At 36.4% G+C, this 18,481-nt stretch overlaps 1 protein-coding gene and 1 long non-coding RNA gene across 2 annotated transcripts in view; one reads left to right on the top strand and one right to left on the bottom strand.

The window, feature by feature from the left end:
* Positions 1–18,481, bottom strand: part of LOC136268340 (cytoplasmic dynein 2 heavy chain 1-like) — an 82,881-nt gene that overhangs the window by 52,689 nt on the left and 11,711 nt on the right. The window lies entirely within an intron of this gene.
* LOC136268333 (uncharacterized) lies at positions 1,669–5,651 on the top strand. The gene is made up of 3 exons (XR_010706983.1): positions 1,669–3,609; positions 4,494–4,576; positions 4,771–5,651. It is a non-coding gene; the product is annotated as an uncharacterized lncRNA (long non-coding RNA).

Below are 18,481 nucleotides of genomic sequence, written 5' to 3'. Positions count from 1 at the left end.
GTTTGTTATAAAGGTTACAAAATTGATCAAATGCTTTAAGACAAAAAAAAATAAATCTGGCATTTTATTTGTCTATAGCGTTCCATTCAGAGACAAGTAACGATCATATCAAATGAAGTTTACTCTGATCACTACGTACATACATACGTAATAGGTATAAAGTGGAATTCTTGGAATAACTAGCAAAGAGCTTGTAGTTGTTACAAACCATAAATTCTGTGAATATCATAAAAGTATATGGTTTAATTGCTACATAGAATTTTGACGTCCCTGAGAACCGCAAGCCATAAAGTGCGGGATGAGTGTAATTAACTATAACAACCGCAGTCATGTACATGACGTAGTAACTCATGCATTTCCATATATGGCAGCTGTCATGTTTGAAGCCAATTCTAATTCCTACCGTATTTATATAGACTCTAAATAATGGTACAGAAAGACTCTGACATTAAAGCTCTGAATAAGCAGTGAGTATTGTGTTTCTTGTGTTGTTTATAATATAAAAGCATTACATGAGGTTTAAAGAATGGTTAAAACTGCTTTTGATGGTGAGCAGTAGAATCACTTTATCACACAAAGACTTCCTTACAGATATACAACCCCTGAGATATGTAAGTGTGTAAAAGGAGTCAAGTTAGCCTTAAAACTGATAAGGTATGATGTCTAATATTTCATGAAGTAATTTGATTGTCAAAAAATAAAGTATATGACCTTGGTCATAAAGTTGTCGGAGACACATGCTCTACCACCCCAGCTAATCGCACTCCATATTCAAGTAGTATAATTACTGTATTGTGACGAACATATTAGTCACAAGTATGTGGCTGTGCACTAAACCCCAACCCTTATGTACCATATTAGAAGAGCTTGTATCACAACTAACACATGAATGTATATATTGCACGGGATACAAAAGTAACCCAAAACTACCTAAATCCAGCACATCAACTGCCGAGAAAGAACATGAATAGCACCATACATATTATGTTTTGGATTGCACAGCTAACGTGTCTCTCGCACTTGTACTAATTCACCAGAATCCCAGGGAATATTCTATTACAAAGTAAACTTGACATAGTGTGGGTGTAGTACATAGAAGGCTTCAGGTCAGGCACATTACATAAAAGTCTTTTACACTTGTTAGCATCAGTCAGCTATTTAGATGGCCAGCCAGTTCAAACACAATCCCAAATCACTTAAAGAACTTGCACAAAGCGGTTGGTGCTTGTTACACATAGGTACGCATTTCTGCACATGTATGTTTGTGCCATCAACAGAAGGCATAGGTACTTAACTGATAAGTAAAAAGCTAAACCTGAAGTAGCCGACACTATAATACTACCAACATTGACCTATACAGTATGTGATACTGTTTTACTCAACTATGGTAGAGCTAAGATGCAATCTCCCCCACACATGTACACTTAAGCTGTGTGACCTGCTTTTTAGGAACACTCTCAAGTACATGCATCACTATACAAATACTTGACTAATTGGGACTGTAGACTGGTACCTTAGTTTTCCTCTTGTGTATAGCTTTGTGGCTTCATGTATGAAAATGAATAGAATAATTATGTTTACTGTGAGCGTATTGATTGCAAAATCCGATAGTATACAAACAGCCTGAACTGTCAATACATACAGTATAGTTAGGGTACTCTGTAAGTGGTGGTCATCGACAGAGCTTTAGTAAGATTGAATCATTCCAACAGTTGTATACTGCATTACAATAATTGCAGTACTGTTGTATTGCTGTTGAACCAGGTGAGTATGAGTAAATAGACCACCTGTGAAGCCAGGAGGCATGGTACCATGGTTAAGCAGAGTATCAATCCGTCTTCATTTATGCATACACTTTTTTGATGTGCGTAGTTACGTGTTTTAAACAAGTCTACATAACCAGCCAACCACTCTTGTATATGAACTGACTCCTCGTATTTACAGGCTTACAGGTTTCTAGCAGGATAGCAATCCCAAAATTAACCATTCCTGGTGAGAAGTTGATGTTTAAGTACAGGTTGAATTCAGAGAAAATCTCAGATCCCAGCTGCTGTGGCTCCTTTGGCTTTTGCCTAGACTGCTTGTTTCTGGGGATCAAGTCACGACTGCGTCTAGGAATTTTTTCTGCATTCTTCATGTTTTAGATATATGTTTCTGACTCCCTGTATTCATAGGCTTTAAACCTTCTCATGGGATAGCACTCACAGAATGAACCACTGAGCTAGAAGCCACACAAGAAGGAGAGATACCAAACCTACACAAAATTTTAGTCATGGACACTCAGTTTTACTATAAAAGGTGCTATAAATGATAAATTTGACATGATGAGCATTAATAGAAACAAAATTATGAGTAAACAGCTCCACTTTCAAACATAAATTCTGTACAGTCCTCTGTTGACAAGGATGTTGTATCAGTCCATTCTCATTCTGTATCATTACAAGTGCTAACTCTCCATCGCTATTTCACCTGACTGGCAGGTAACTCAGTAGGTCATTCCCCATGTAATCTAACAGCATGATAGTGATGTCCAAACACACTATTACTGGAAAGCTATAGGCTACTATTGACACATGCAAGTACTATAGTGCCAACTCACGAGTACAACACATGAGAGTTTCTTCAAGTTCACTGGTAACATAGTTTCTTTAAACTCATGGCGAACATATGCGCAACCCACAAGTGGTCTACATACAAATACACTTGAGTCATTAGTGGGATATTACATCTGAGTTTTATCATTCCAGCAGTATTCACATAATATTCGTAGAAGCGCAAAGAGCTTAGATGTGTATAAGCAGGTAGCTATACACACAGGTAGTCCATAACTGGCCATATTCTCAGAAAGGTGACCTTCATAAAAACTGAGTAGACTGTAAGACCACTACATAAATCAGTTAACCAAGTTAACTTATTTGTTGATCAAGTGATAATAAATTACACATTCAGCATCTATATGGCTTTGTCACGAACACAGAACTTTGTCGCCATTAAACACTTGAAATATGTGGACACATGTAAGCTATATGTGGCTATCATGTTAACAGCAACATATAGCACAGGTCTGGACCTGGTGACACCGTTGAGTAGCACAGTCTTGCATTACAATAATAGCACGAACTGTATGCATAGAGTCTTTACTCTTGTTGGCTTGCTAGACCAACACACACTGCTTAATCTCCACCATGTGGTAGGGGACAGAACAAAAATGGTTTGTGTTACCAGACCCAGGTTGGTAGCAAATAACGGTTAAAACCAAAAGCATGCCTGAAGCCAAACAAATCAATACCATAACTTGTTCCATATAAACTACACAGCCTACATAAACTAAGTACACAGGTATAGCTATATGCTATTGTGTTGTGTCAGATGGTGGAGTTGCAGCAATTACTAGTCACAATGTCCCTGGGAGTTTCCCGTTACGTAAGCAGCCATACATATGTATGATAACCTTTACAGTAGTCTTGACTTACTGTAGGCCATACAGTTGTATGCACTTGCGTGGATTATAAATGTAGCTGTCTAATACACACACTCAGTTTTGTGGTGAACTTGTTAGAGTAAGAGACTAGGCGATAGTTAGACATCAGTATCACCTAAAATGCAAAGGTAAGAGATACTCGTACTGTACAGATAGATAGATACACAGATAGTTAGATAAATAGATACTAATAGTAGCCTGAGGATACAAGAGCTTCTTGTCATGGTTATGCAGAATAACTGCTGAATTAAAAAGTGATGGAGAGTTTGTGATAGTACATTGCACAGTTTCTGAGCATTTGTCTGCATATGACTGATTATAGGTACAGTTAACAATAGCTGGTAGATTTGCTGTAAATGCCATCAGCTCTAGGCAGTATGTTTTTTAATGTGCCATCCAAACCTAACATTTCATACAATCACAGCAGGGGAACTATGACATGAAATAAATTCCATCGGAAAGAATTTGTGTTAATTGCATATTTTAAATTGCAAAAAGTAATGTTTTAATACGCTTTGAAGGACTTCAAGGCTCCTTGAACACTCTTTATTATCAGCAGTGCTCTCTTCTCCCTGATGGCTGCTCATTTATTCTGTACATTAAGTTATTTAACATATGACAAAGTCTCCAATAGACCATGCATATTGAAGTCAAACCATCGGGGCTGAATGGCAATACAGGTCCTCTGTATAAACCCTATGACTCACTTGAATGTGTTGTACCTCCTTGGAAATTATAATAACATCGCTATACACATAATTAATATTATCCACAAATGCCAAATATATGCAAAGGTAAAGAACACATATTTGTGTACATACATGCAAATCACTACATTAACAGAATTCTAACTCGTGTTTGGAGACTATTCATTCGCAGGCATGTAGTAACACTTTTAGAAGCTTTAGAAGGATCACAATCATTAGTACGAGTATGTGTATAATACTACAACCCCAGTCCATATTACAATTGCATACTGACAGTTCTTAATATGCTAATATGTACATTACAGGTAGAAACTGCAAGGATGGAAAGTTACGAGTGCAGTCTGGTGGATACAACGATTGAAGAACCATTAGGTGATCACAACAGCATGTAAGCTACCAAAATATTGTTGTCTGATAAAAAACACAAAACATATAAAAATATTTCATGGTGTAGCAAAATAAATTAGCCAGAACTGTTAGTCTGTTATGTACAAACTACACATTTGATAGATGCACATAATATGATATTTGAATGTTGCACGTATCTTTAGTGTGTACAATTAACACAGCACATATTCACAGGAACCCCGAGCTGATAATCTTAGGAGAGTTTGTAAGAATTTTATCGCTGTCAGATGGGACTATTCGAAGAAAACTCACTGAAATCTGTCATTCCTTCCACCGTGACTGTTTGCAAGGAATGTGGGATGAGGGAACCAACACACTAAATCTTAAAGGAAAAATAAAATCTTTTCGTATAGCAGAAATTCATTATTGCTCATATCTAATTGAAGATGCAAGCCAGTGTCGTGATTGGTCAACCTGGAAATGGATTTACCAAGAAAAACCTAATGCCCTTAAAAACATAAAGCTGTTATACTTTGGTACAAACCCTACCACTTACAGCATATATGGACCACTTCAGTTCAGGACACCTTATGATGTTGCTATCAAACTGTATCTACAGGCAAGAAATAGACAACGCAAAACAGAAGTAGAGTACAAGAGTGTTGTATTTCGTGTGGGCTACACACAAATTTTTCGATATGAAGTCAACAAGGTAGTAATAGCCTGCTGTGAAGGAGATGACAACTTAGATATATTTCCTAAGCTGGGTCCAGAACACTGCTCAAAGCATTTCACACCAAACAGTGACGGCAGTGCTTGGGTAGAGCTAGAACTGTATGGAACTGGCCGCCATGATGAAATAAGTTTAGCATTTAATCTTCCAAATGGCTACCTCACATTTCACCTGCTAATAGATGGTTTCATTTTTGGAGTAAATCACGATCCATTTAGATGCCATGAGCCACTCAAAACACCTTACTTTAAAGGCAATTGTTCTGCGATATAAAGAATAATAATGTTTAGTGACAATAAGAAAAGAACATACAGTGTTATATATAGCAGCAGGTATATAGGACTGAAATCTTTAGTAGCATTTTAAATCAATGTATTCAGAACTATTGGTATAGATATTGAGAGTAGTAAAGGAGTATAACAGGAACACAGAACCACAGAGCTTGCAAACATACATATAAGCAGCAATTGGATACAAAAAGGTCAACACATTATATAAAACGTACGTACATACACATGTTTAAAGTTTAGTCAATTTTTAATAGAATTGCAAGAGCTATATGTAAGGTTTCAGCACAGTGTTAACTGGTCACCAAACACAAAATCAGTATAAAATGAATGGAAAAAATATGGATTATTTAATTATCACCTCCAGGAGGCACCATATTCACAAGGACCACACATAATAATCATACCACTAATGGCCATTGTCAGAGTCAAAATGATAACTTTCCAATACCCCTGCCAACAGAGTACATGGTGTATCTTCAGCATCATGGAAAGTGGTACCCAAAATATAGTCCTGGATACATTTCCTAACATTTTAAGCAATTACGTATGTACACACACTGGCGTAACCAGAGCCATAATTATCTGCAGAAGCTTTGCAGCCAATAGAATGGCATCCGTAATACTTGAATATGCATCATTGCTCCTAATTTGCTGCACTATTTTCAAGTTTTGCTGAAAAGCAGGATGCAGTTAAAAGAATGGCAGAAACAATTGTACAGCAAAAATCACGATAGCATATTAAGCACATGTGCTCAGTGAAGCCATCAATGATTGCTCTATTAGAGTAGTTGAATGTTTTAGTAGATTAGTTGGCTGCTCTATTAGAGCACTAAAATTGTAAATCTCTCTTCACAATGTAGAGGTTTGGTAATATAGAAACAGGTGATCACTGAGGAGTTTAAATATCAGTTGACACGACCACAAGTACAGTATCATATGTACCAGTTAATCCACACTGAAGTGGGTCTTTCAAGAGAAAGAAACATGTACAAAATCAAAAGATATGTAGTATAATAATGTTGTAGCCTTAGATAGATTAATTATTATGAAGAAGTGACGTACACAATGTATATTCTTGTGGCAATAAAACGTACAATATCTTTTATTCTATTAATGATTTCACTGCATCTACAAGAGAACATAACCACACATGTACAAATACAAAAAGTATTACACACTGCAGCTGGATAGCAGAACACCCAACAATTAATTAAAGCTATAAAAAAAGGAGGTGTGGGTGTTAAATTACATCTAGAATAAGGACACACAACATGATAACTACTTTTGCCAAAACGTCTAAGAATATCCTGTCACTTTTACTTCCATGTTTGTGGAATGCTACCGCATATGACTACACAACCATTACTGTTGCCACATGCATGATGAAAATGATATCAATCATGAAAGATAGACAACTGTGATAGATATCAAAAAGAGAAAAAAAACACCATTAAAAGTCAAGGGTTGGCATACATATATGCAATATATAGACCGACAGTAAACACATAGTGAGCTAGTGAGCCTAAGGTCATTTGCTTGACTGCAGTATATCTTTGCATGAGCTAAATAAAGAGTGAAGACTGGTCATGAAGGAGACAATCACACTACTGATCATAGTTACAGTACAACAGGTTCTGGTAGTGAACACATCAACCTATTACATTACACCGGGACCTTACAGTGATGAGAATGAAACAGAAGAAGTGTTCCTACAATGGTCAACCATTCAACATAACATCTCAAGGTATTTCACATCTCACACAGATATATACTTCTTGTCTGGTGAGTATAACTTTGACCAGCACTTAACAATATCAAATGTTAACAATATATCAATCATTGGAAAGACTACAGTAACCTTCAAATGCACAAGTGATGTAGCTATATTCATCAATACCTCGATAGCTGTGACAATACATAATATAAAATTTGTAAACTGTGGAGCAAATGCAACAAATGCTGTACCCTTCCTCGTCCTTTCACACACTGTAACAGCAACAATTAGTTTACTCAATGTACAGTCAATAGTATTGTCCAACATAACATTTGAGAACAGTCTTGGTCATGGTATAGTTGGTACAAATGTACTGGGATCATCAACACTTGTAAACATCACAGTGTATCACAATAACAACTTGTCATGTAACTCCCTCAGACCAATGGGTGGAATTATCCTTGTGTATGTGGATACAATAGATGATGTCCATCAAAATAATATCCTTATTAAATATAGTACAATATGTTGTATGAGTGATCAATACAGCCTCCATACACTCAACAGTAAAACACCACTTCTTTCTGCAACATTTGGACTATTTTTACATCAGCAAACGTACTTCGTCAATGTTGAAATTGTGGACACCAACATAACAAAAGTTGTGTCCCAAAATAGTCCACTTGTTTACTTTGCATATAATTCAAGTATGACAAGTTCAGTTTCTATCCACAATAGTAAGTTTACTTACATTACAAGCAAAACAGTGCCAGTTATGGAGTTTGAACTGATCAAGAATCATTTTAATTCTTCTAAATCATTTGCCTCTTTTTTACTGAACAACTCTGTTTTTAGTTCAAACACAGCAAAATTAGTGGTATTCACACAATTTGGCAATTATAAGGAAGTGAACATTAAAATAACTTCAACAGAATTCACTTACAACAAGAAGGCAAATTTCATTTGGAAATCGTCACATCACATGCCAAACTTGACTATTACAGACTGCTCATTTAAATCAAATGATGACTTCAATATGCAAATCGTACATATTCACACTGTCAGGTTTATCAACAATTTATTCTACAACAATACATTGCAGTATCCTCAGCAAGGTTTGCTGGACATTAGTAATAAAACAGCTCCAATTTTTGAAAGCAATAATGATTTTTTCTTCAACAGTGCTGATGTAATCATAAACATAAACTTAAAAGACGGCTTTATGTACATAAAGGAAGGTGCCACTCTCAACATTTCATGCAATAGTGCAAAATCAAACGCAACAGAGAAAAGATCATTGATAGTGTTCAGTGAAGAACTGGAGAAATATCTTTGTAGATTTCAGTTTCTCTCAAACAACAAAAAATTAGACCTAAATTTCACAAGCAACACAGTAAATTTCAGCTTGATCTTCCACAACAATCACAACTACACTAGCATATTATATGGTACACTACTAAACAGTTGCCATTGGTTACCAAATGGTGCATTCCATACGGCCACTCCAGGTGATGTGTACAAAAGAGTAATTCAGTACGACACAACAAACAATATCATTACAAGAACAGAAGCTACATTTTGTTATTGTGATAAAGATACTGGAGAAGTTGACTGCTTTAGAGATAACTTCACAACTACACCGATATACCCAGGTCAGATAATTCCTATTAATTTGATACAGGTACCTACTCCTGAGATCACAGCTGCCGCAGCTTACCTGTGGAGAGATGTATCAGATGCAATATACCAACATAATGTTATAGATAAACCATGTAAATTAGATCCATACACACTGCCCAAGTGGAGACCATCTGATCAAAAAACCTGCATGCCTTTGTTTTACAGAGTACTTGCCAATACTCCAGAGCCATGCTTTGCATGCTTCAGTGCAAGAGGCATTACAAAATTTACTTTTTATCGCTATTATATTGGTTTTAAACAAAATTGTCCACCTGGTTTTGAGCTTCACAATAATTCCTGTGACTGTAATAAGTACCTTATAGAAGCATTTCCAACACTGACATGTGACATTGACACAGAGACCATCAATCGTCCAGGTCTTAGCTGGATAGTATATAACAGACAAGGCATCATCTCGTATGCAGTCACATGCAGTATGTTATTTTGCAAACCAGAGCCAATCAAATTGCAGCTAAATAACCTTCAAACTCAGTGTGTTGGAAATAGAGCAGGTATACAATGCGGACATTGTCCACATGGGCTTAGCGCTGTGTTTGGTTCCTTCAAGTGTAAGAAGTGCTCAAATAAAATGTTGTGGTTACTACCAGTTTTCTTTATAGCCGGAATATTGTTAGTGTTTTGTCTGTTTACTCTCAACTTGACAGTAGTGGATGGTAAGATCAATGGCTTTATACTGTATGCTAATTTAACTGTCATAACTAATTACTATATTTTTCCATCTCCAAGCCTTTTTACGGTAATGTCGTTGTGCAACTTGGATCTTGGAATTGAGACATGTTTCTATCATAGCATGACAGAATATGACAAAACATGGCTACAGTTTGTTTTCCCATTGTATCTTCTCTGTATTGTTGGTGTTCTAGCAATAACAAGTAGATATTCCAGTTGTGTTGAGAGACTTACTAGGAAGAGAGTAATCCCAGTAATTGCCACCATCTTCCTGTTATCATACAGTAAGATGTTACAGGTAACAACTAAAGTTTTAGTATCTCACACAACGATACATGAGGTAGATGGAAACAAAACTGAGAAATATCTCATATGGATGTACGATTCACACATATATATATATGGATTACAGTTCATTTTAATATTCCTCACATGTTTACTGGTATTTGTATTCATACTTGTGCCCATGAACTTTGTACTCATTTTTACCAAATTCTCTTACAATTGTAACTTTGTCTCTAAATACCTGAAGCCATATTTGGATGCCTGTCAAGCTCCATTCAAAATAAACTACTACTACTATTTTGGGATAGAGTTGTTGGTTCGAGCTATTTTGTTTGTCATACACGATGTAAAGGTCGGTGTATACCAAATACTCACTATTTACATTGGTATTTGGATAGTAATTATAATTTATTTATGTACATTTAAACCTTTCAGAAATACCGCCACTGCAATATTGTATATGAGTTATATATTAAATATAGTATTCTTGGTTATGTTAGTGATGTTTTACAATATGGACACAACCAACACTTCTTATATCATTGTATTCAGCACATTGAACATTATTGCTCTGGCAGAATTCGGATGTACAGTACTTTACTACATGTACACTAATCATCTGTACAAGATCATGACAGTCTCAACTTTAAAAGCAAAACTTGCATGCGTGATAATCACATTTCTGAGATGGTCAATAAGCAAGCAAAAAGACACAGAACTTCAAATGATACCATTCCAAAGATGTGAACAATTACAGGAAGAACTACTGACTGTTGGGCCAGAGAAATAACAGAAACATAACAATTTTATACAAATTATCACAGAACATGTACACACATACCGCATGATTTCTCTGACAGAGTAAACTAGAATAATTCATTACAATGAATACTCAGATTTTCTTAAGAAAAGTCATTATTCTGAATAGTCATATAGTTCCACATCTTATAACAAACGACCTGAAGGCAGTGATAAATTATTCACACTTCATGACCCTGAACCCTATTCTAATAATATGTTTCTTAGTGAGCTGCTAAAGCAGATTCAGAGAGAGAAGAGGGGATATTCAACTGAAAAAGAAGTCAAGTACCCCCTAATAGAACAGTCAGAGCATTACACTATTAAACAAAATTAGTTGATGCATACATCATTTTTTGCTGCAGCTAAGGTGGTAGGCTGAAAACAGAATCTTCACAAATCTTTTCCATGATGTTTCAAACTTCAAAAGGCAAAGGAAGAAAGCAAAAACATTGTGGCATGAGGTGATAAACTATTTCAAACGTTTTAAAATCATACCGCTGTAACTTTTGTAGGTTAGTGGGCAATGCAATTCCTCTGCTCCAAGCCTGGCTGACATCACCATGCAAAAATACATGCACTTCTATCGATTACTCTACTAAAACTATTAATTTAAAAAATGAAGTAGGGTTTCAGCGATAAAGAGTAGAGAAACGAATGAAGGCTATGGGAAAATCCCTACATTGGCATGCTATCACCATTTGTGACCCAGTCTGGGAAAACCGGGCTTATCGCCTATTTAAAAGTATCGAGAAATGCCGGTTTTAAGTATTTAGTGCGTTGTAGCTCACCAATGGTTGAAGCCATGTGTACCAAATTTTCACACGTTTTACACCAATTCTTTACCTTCCAGAGCATCCATTGTGCCAGTAGCCAACAACTAAGTTTCCCGCCATTTTAGATAGTTTTTAAACCGAGGTTGACTGTGTCAGGCGAGCTGCAAATTGGGTGGGAGGCGGGGGGCCTGGAAGACGGGCAAGATGGTGTTCAAAAATTGAAAAGGAAGGCCAAGGGATGAATTAGGCCAAGTTTTGGGTCATTGAGGTCTCAAAACTGGCTAAAATGAAAGGAAATTCACAGCAGAGGTACTTATTCAACACCACAGAGCTGTACAGCCACACACAGTCATCCCCAGGCTGACCAGAGCTCCATTAGGGCCCCACACCACACGTACGGATCGCCACTGGGCTTGGGAAAAGCAGCCAGCAAAACCAGACCACTCAAGTCTAGCTGATTTTGATTGTGGAATTAGATAGTTTATTCATGTAGCTTTGTGTCCTGGGTGAAAAATCGAATCTGCTGACATGGGCAATAAGACCGGTTTTCTCAGACTGGGTCACATTTGTTCAATGCCAAAGTAGGGGATTTCCCACATAGTTAATGTTGGAATTCGCATATCCTGTTTCACTATGTACTTTCCTGCTTCAGTTTTAAATTTTAATCATACTACACTATAGTTTACTGTATTTGCTATAAACATAGCTATGTTATGCATGTGTGGCTGTGATTGCTTTATTATCTCCCTGCTTGTCTCGAATGGGCTACATAATAGATTAAGGAGCATGGTTTGTCATGTCTAGTTTACCACAGCTGATTGCAGCTAGATCATTAAGGGGCGTGGTCATGGAGTGCACTGATTGTTAAATGCGAGACACATGTTCTGATTGTTTAGGGGTGTGGTCGGATCAGCAATTATGTTATACTTGGTTTTATAAGTGCAGCTCACATTTACTTACTCCACCTACAGTAGCTTAAGCACTTCAAATAGTTTTGTGCCATCTAAATAAGTTTCTCTAAGGAAAGTGTTAATGCAAATAAATTAACACCTCAGTACGGTTTCCTTGTATGAAGAAGACGACCATGTAACTAAAGACAGATAGAAAGGCAAAGCACAGAAGGCAAATATTTGTTGGAATCAGTAAAGGCACATATTTCACCAGTTTTTTATTGTGGCGTGAAATGGCAGCTGTACGCTGCTTTGTTTGGCCTCTAGCACTGCAACTGTATTTAGGCAGTGAGGAAGGCAGACAAAAATATGGGTTTCGATATTTTAAAAATTCAAAATCCGGCCGTCTGTGGGTATTTTCTTGTTTTTAATGCTGAATTTAAAGTTCGATATTCCGTAAAAGAACTTTCATCGCATACGTATCATGTTTCTGTGATGGTTTTTACCAGCAGCATTTCAGGTGGCATGAGTAAATTTAGGAGGAACTCTCCTAAATAGTGCTTGATATGGCCCAACGGAACAGATATATAATACTTTAATCTAAACATAAAAGTGCACTTCAAAGGATAAATTACAGATCAATAAATATTGTGCACACATCATTACAAACAACCAGCAATATGTAGTTTTGCAGTATAAATATAGCATTTAATATAAAACAAAACTTCGTACACCAAAGGTAACACAAATTTGAGTACTATATTTCAACTTATTGCATCACATTCCACACCCATAAGGACGTATCTTCATTTCGACAAATGTTGGACTGAACCAGTTACCAAGCCATATAAATCCATTTTGTCCTCCATGATTGTAGTTGAGGTTAATGTGGAAACAACCAGAACCATACCACCACCCACCTGGTGCTTGACTACCATGACCATTAATAGGACACTGTGATCCTTGTGGTTGGTCCACTGTTTTGAATGGCCTTCCATTTTGATGGTGTGTTGCGAAAGGATCGGTCAGGGTGATTCCCGTAAATCCTGATACTCTGAGCCTATAGTGATCATCTGGTGGTCCTACTGTAAAATGGTTATAATGTAGGTATGACTTGGTTCCATTCTCAAAGGTGAAGTCAATACGTAGCTCCCACTGTCCTTGGCTAGTTAAGCAGTGTATAGCTCTCAATCCGAACCAAAATTCATTGTGCAGGCTACCAAATCCATCTTCATATTCAATCCATCCTCTATGGAAATTTGTAGAATATCCACTATCTCTCCTCTGAATAACCATCCATCCTCCTCCTCCTGAGGTAGTATCACAGTAAATTTTGACATTGGAACAATTGACCCCACAGAAGTTAGCAACAGTATAGATTCCTGAAGCCTTTTCATTGAAGTGATTGGTGTTAAATCCTAGACAACAACAACTGTCAATAGGACCACTGTTACTGTGACACTCTCCATCAACTAATACTATTCCTATAGCAATAACTAAACCTAGCAGTGTTATAATAGTAGCCATTGTAGACTAGTCCAGCACTGATTAGCTCAATAGTTTACTAATACAAGATAGTAACTTCAAACTGCGTAGTGGGTCTCATATCGTGTACTTATAATACATTGTGTTTCCTTATAGGAGGATGTTAGGGTTCATAGAATAAATATCTACAAATAGTAACTGGTTATATTATCCATATTTGGCAGCTAATGGGTACGTCTTACTATTATTAGCACAAAATTTCAGTGGACCATTCAAATACTATTTATAGCTGTAGTGTAATGTTGGACGGCTTCTTTGTCAGGGAGTGAACAGTGGGTAGACAATTTTGCACAAGTAAGCACTCTAGTGGTTTCGACAAACACGTACGTAGTAGTCTCAAACCACATAGAAACATGATTGCAAATGACATGTGATACTCACATGGGTTTTAGAAACTAGACATGTATGTTTAATAATAATGTACATTATTTCAGAAACCATGCAAGCATGATATATCTTTGTTCTTAAATATGTACTACTTCGCATTTTTATTTTATAAAATACAACCGGATCTGCAAAACCCAAACATAATAGTACCATCGATATACAGTAGGATTGGTTTTTTGTGCCAGATCACTGTTACTTGAAGTAGCAATATCTTCGAGTTTATCACAAAGAAAACCTTGTGATTACTTTCAAAAGTATTAACAATTCTGTTTCTGTGCGCTATAAATAAGAATGCTTTTCCAATAATGGTGCCTACATTTTGGGCAGTCACACCGAGAGACACATTCACCAAACAGACACAGCTGATAAAAAACCGCCTGCTTTAAGATTTATCAACAACTACGTACAATAAGCATTCTCACATATTGAAGTTATACAAAAATTGTATTGTGAGTAGTTATTTTGCTATCCAATTTTTTTGGAGGGGTATAATCCAGCGAATGCATTTGTATTGGAGTCAGTGAATCACATCATTCAGGAAAACTCAGCACCAAGTCCACAACAAGTTAGCTAACAACAACAGGCTACGTATATTTACTATAGTAGAACAAGTCATTTAAGCAAAAGGCTTGTAGAGAACATCAATATTTCAGCAAGCATTTCATCAATCAAAAGACAGAATGCGCATGAGTTTATTGCCAGTGTATTGCATCACAAGTCTATCACAGTTTAATTTGCGCTTGCACTTGTGACAAACCATAGTTTTTTAAAAGTGGGTGTAAATTTTGCAAAGCAACTATATTCTCATATTTCTTGACGATGTAGAACAGGTTCCCGTATATCCGAAACATCGAAAATACTGACAAGTATTCAATGGTGCATAACACATGTATTCCAATATGTTGGGGCATAATAATTGTGGAGTGTGCACATAGATCAGAAGCCCTACTGATGAGCAATGGCCACGACAAAGAAGGATCAAAGGTAGAACAGTAGGCAATAGCGCATACTTTGTAGGTTTATATGTTGCTAAAGGTTTCTTCTCTACAAAATTCAAAGCGTTTCTGTGAAAGAAGAGTAGCTGTAGCCAGATTTCCGCTACACTAGACTGAACCCATTAGGTAGGCGGGCAGTAGAAATTCAGTTAAATAAATTTCATAGCTGGTCATTGGAAGTGTTTCGGGTCATTCTGAAGGCACATTTGGGCTTGATTATACCTGACTAATACTGTCAAGTGGCCGCGAAGGAGTTCTGATGATGATTTCTGATTGATTTTTTTGTGGACCATGCCCAAACCTTCATTGTCCCTGCTATATGATACTATCATACTTAATTTAATAACAACTTTATGGTGAAAACACAAATGGCCTGTTGGCAACATGTGCCAACAGCCAAAAAGTACACTACAGTACTATATAACTACACTACACATACTTACTTAACTACTTAATTACATACATTTGTTACAAGTGATACAGGATTACAGGTCTCAGGACTTAAGTACTATATTTCCATACATACGTATGTGGGTGGCTTGGAATGGTGGCACCTCGAGCAGGGACAAAGGTAGTGTAGTGAACAGTTTATGTTGTCATCAAAATTTGTTTAAAAAATGGTTCCATAGATATTGTTTAAGTTTGTATTTTAGGTCAAGCACAGGCATAGCGTTCCAAAGTGATGATAGTCTGGAGTGGCGAGACATGTTGTTTAAGTGGCGAGGATGAATTAGTTTGTTGTTAGTACCGGATCTAGTGTTGGCAGAGCTAAATTTGATATGATTAGTAATGTTAAACTGGTTAGTTGGAGTCTTGATGGATTTGACTGCAAAAAGTAAGTCCTGGAGTTGGAACAAATACAACAATGGGAAAAGCTTCAGTTTTGCCAGTCGAGATTTGTAACTGCTAGTATAATCATTGAGTATGAACTTAGTCTTATCCCAACTTAAATCTTCTGACAATATGAGTCCAAGATCTTTATGAGAATCTAGGTGAGGTATAGGCATATCAGACATGGTGTATGTTGTGTTGAAGATGTGCTTGAATGATAGATGTACAAGTTTCTTCAGATACTGTACAATAATCAATTCGTTTGTAATCCTGTGTCGATTATCTATGGTAATACAAAAGTAATAAAATAAACTCTGCAATACAACATCATTGTAACTTCTCTAGCCGATATTATAGCCATTTTGGTATCAATTGGTATTGGTAGTACACTATGATTAAGACCCACTTACTCCAATCGTTATCATCATAATCATCATAATAAGTGCCATGCTAGCAAAATTTGTGATACAACAGGCTGAAAATCGTATTCTAGCATAAAAATTATCACATCAAAGATTCAGTTATTTGCCGATGATTGTGTTTTATATAGAGTTATCTAACGACAAACAAGCCTTACAAGAAGATCTCGCTAAAGTATCCAACTGGGCAAACACTTGGCAGACAAAATTCAATGTCAATAAATGTGTAGTCCTTCTATTATTATCATAATTACCTGATAGCCAACTATTACAAAATGTTACTGAACATCTTTTCCTAGGAGTAATCCTTGATAGTGAAATTTAAATTTCCTTCTCTCCTCACATTAAATAAACATCTACAAAAGCCACCACAACTTTTAACTTTATCACAAGAAACCTATACAATGCTTTTAATCCACCAAAGCTAAAGCATGCAGTTCTATGGTTTGTCCTATGCTACAATACTGTTCCACGGTGTGGGATCTACGTACATCTACTTAAAGATATAAATGAATTAGAAAAGGCACAGAGAAGAGCTGCAAGATGGACAATTTCGAAATTATAACTGGTTAAGCTCTGTTACTTCTATGTTGGAATTACTACAATGGCCCACTTTAACTACTCATAGACACATATCAAGACTATACATGTTCTACAAATCTATTTACCATCTTACAGCAGTACAGTTACCACCTTACTTCACCAGAACCCAACGATCTACCCATCAGTACCACCCTCTACATTTCATTATACCTTTTACTAATTGTAATTATTGCAAATATACCAAAAACAATCCAAGATTGGAATGATTTACCTAGTGACTTGATTGAAAGTAACACTCTACTCCTGTTTAATTCAAGCTGTAATTAACTTAACTCTTGATTGACAACTTTTTATAGCAAATATCACTGTAGATATGATTGTAGTGTATTATTTTGGGCTGGTCCCCTGGACGCATCAGACATTGTCTTTCCGTCCAGTAATTGGTTATTGCATAGATCCTTTGTCTTTGGTATCGGATCAGTAGGTATTTTTTTGTATTGGTAGAGCACTAATTTGTCTTATATATGTATCTGTAGATAAGAAATTTGCATAAAAACAAGCCTCAAAGCCAGTCAGTTTATGGGATATTTAAAGAAGTGAAATCCATGCAAGCTGCGTAAAATGTATGCAGCCTTCAAAAGCCTGGGTGAAAAGTTGTGAGATCAAAGGTAGTGGTCATGAAATGGCTGCAATGATGTTAATGATTATTTTAATAATGCACCCAGGCTTTGAAGGCCACACCCTTTATACAGCTCAGCTGTTTTTGAATGAATTATTACAAAATATATATTTTTCCCAAAATGTTAAACTTGTTTACATATAACATGGCAATCCCAGTTTCTATTTACAATGGAAGGTTTATAAATACTGCAATAAAACAATTCCCATAGTTTCCACACTCAATTCAGGCTTTTTCATACAACATACTTACAGTATAATTACTTTTGTACAGCTCATTTTTTCTTGATGATACGTTGTTAAACTGCTATGGCAGCTTTTAGAGGTGTTATTTTTTGACTGCAAAGTTTTAACACTTTTAGATGTACCATACCATATCAGTTTTAAGAGTGAAATGATTACAAACAACAACAACAACGAATTTTAGTTAAGATAATCAGATTGTTTTGGCTGGCTGTGGGCACATGCCTGGTTTACTGAAATTGCTTTTGGAAAAGTGTGGGTGTGTACCTATCTACCTATCTATGTTTGTCCGTACACATCCACGTGAGCAAAATTGTTAAATAGTAAAAGCAGCTTTTACATAAGAAAAAAAAGCAAAATGAAGGCTGTACTAAACTTCCGCACTGGTAGACTTTACTCTGAGGTGGTTTCTTTTTGGAGGTCTGACATACAGGTGTGGCGATTCTCC

The sequence above is a fragment of the Dysidea avara genome, chromosome 1, assembly GCF_963678975.1.
Source record: "Dysidea avara chromosome 1, odDysAvar1.4, whole genome shotgun sequence".
In the NCBI taxonomy this organism is placed as follows: domain Eukaryota; kingdom Metazoa; phylum Porifera; class Demospongiae; order Dictyoceratida; family Dysideidae; genus Dysidea; species Dysidea avara.
Note: the sequence above shows the minus strand (reverse complement) of the source record. Positions and strands in the feature narration are given on the sequence as shown.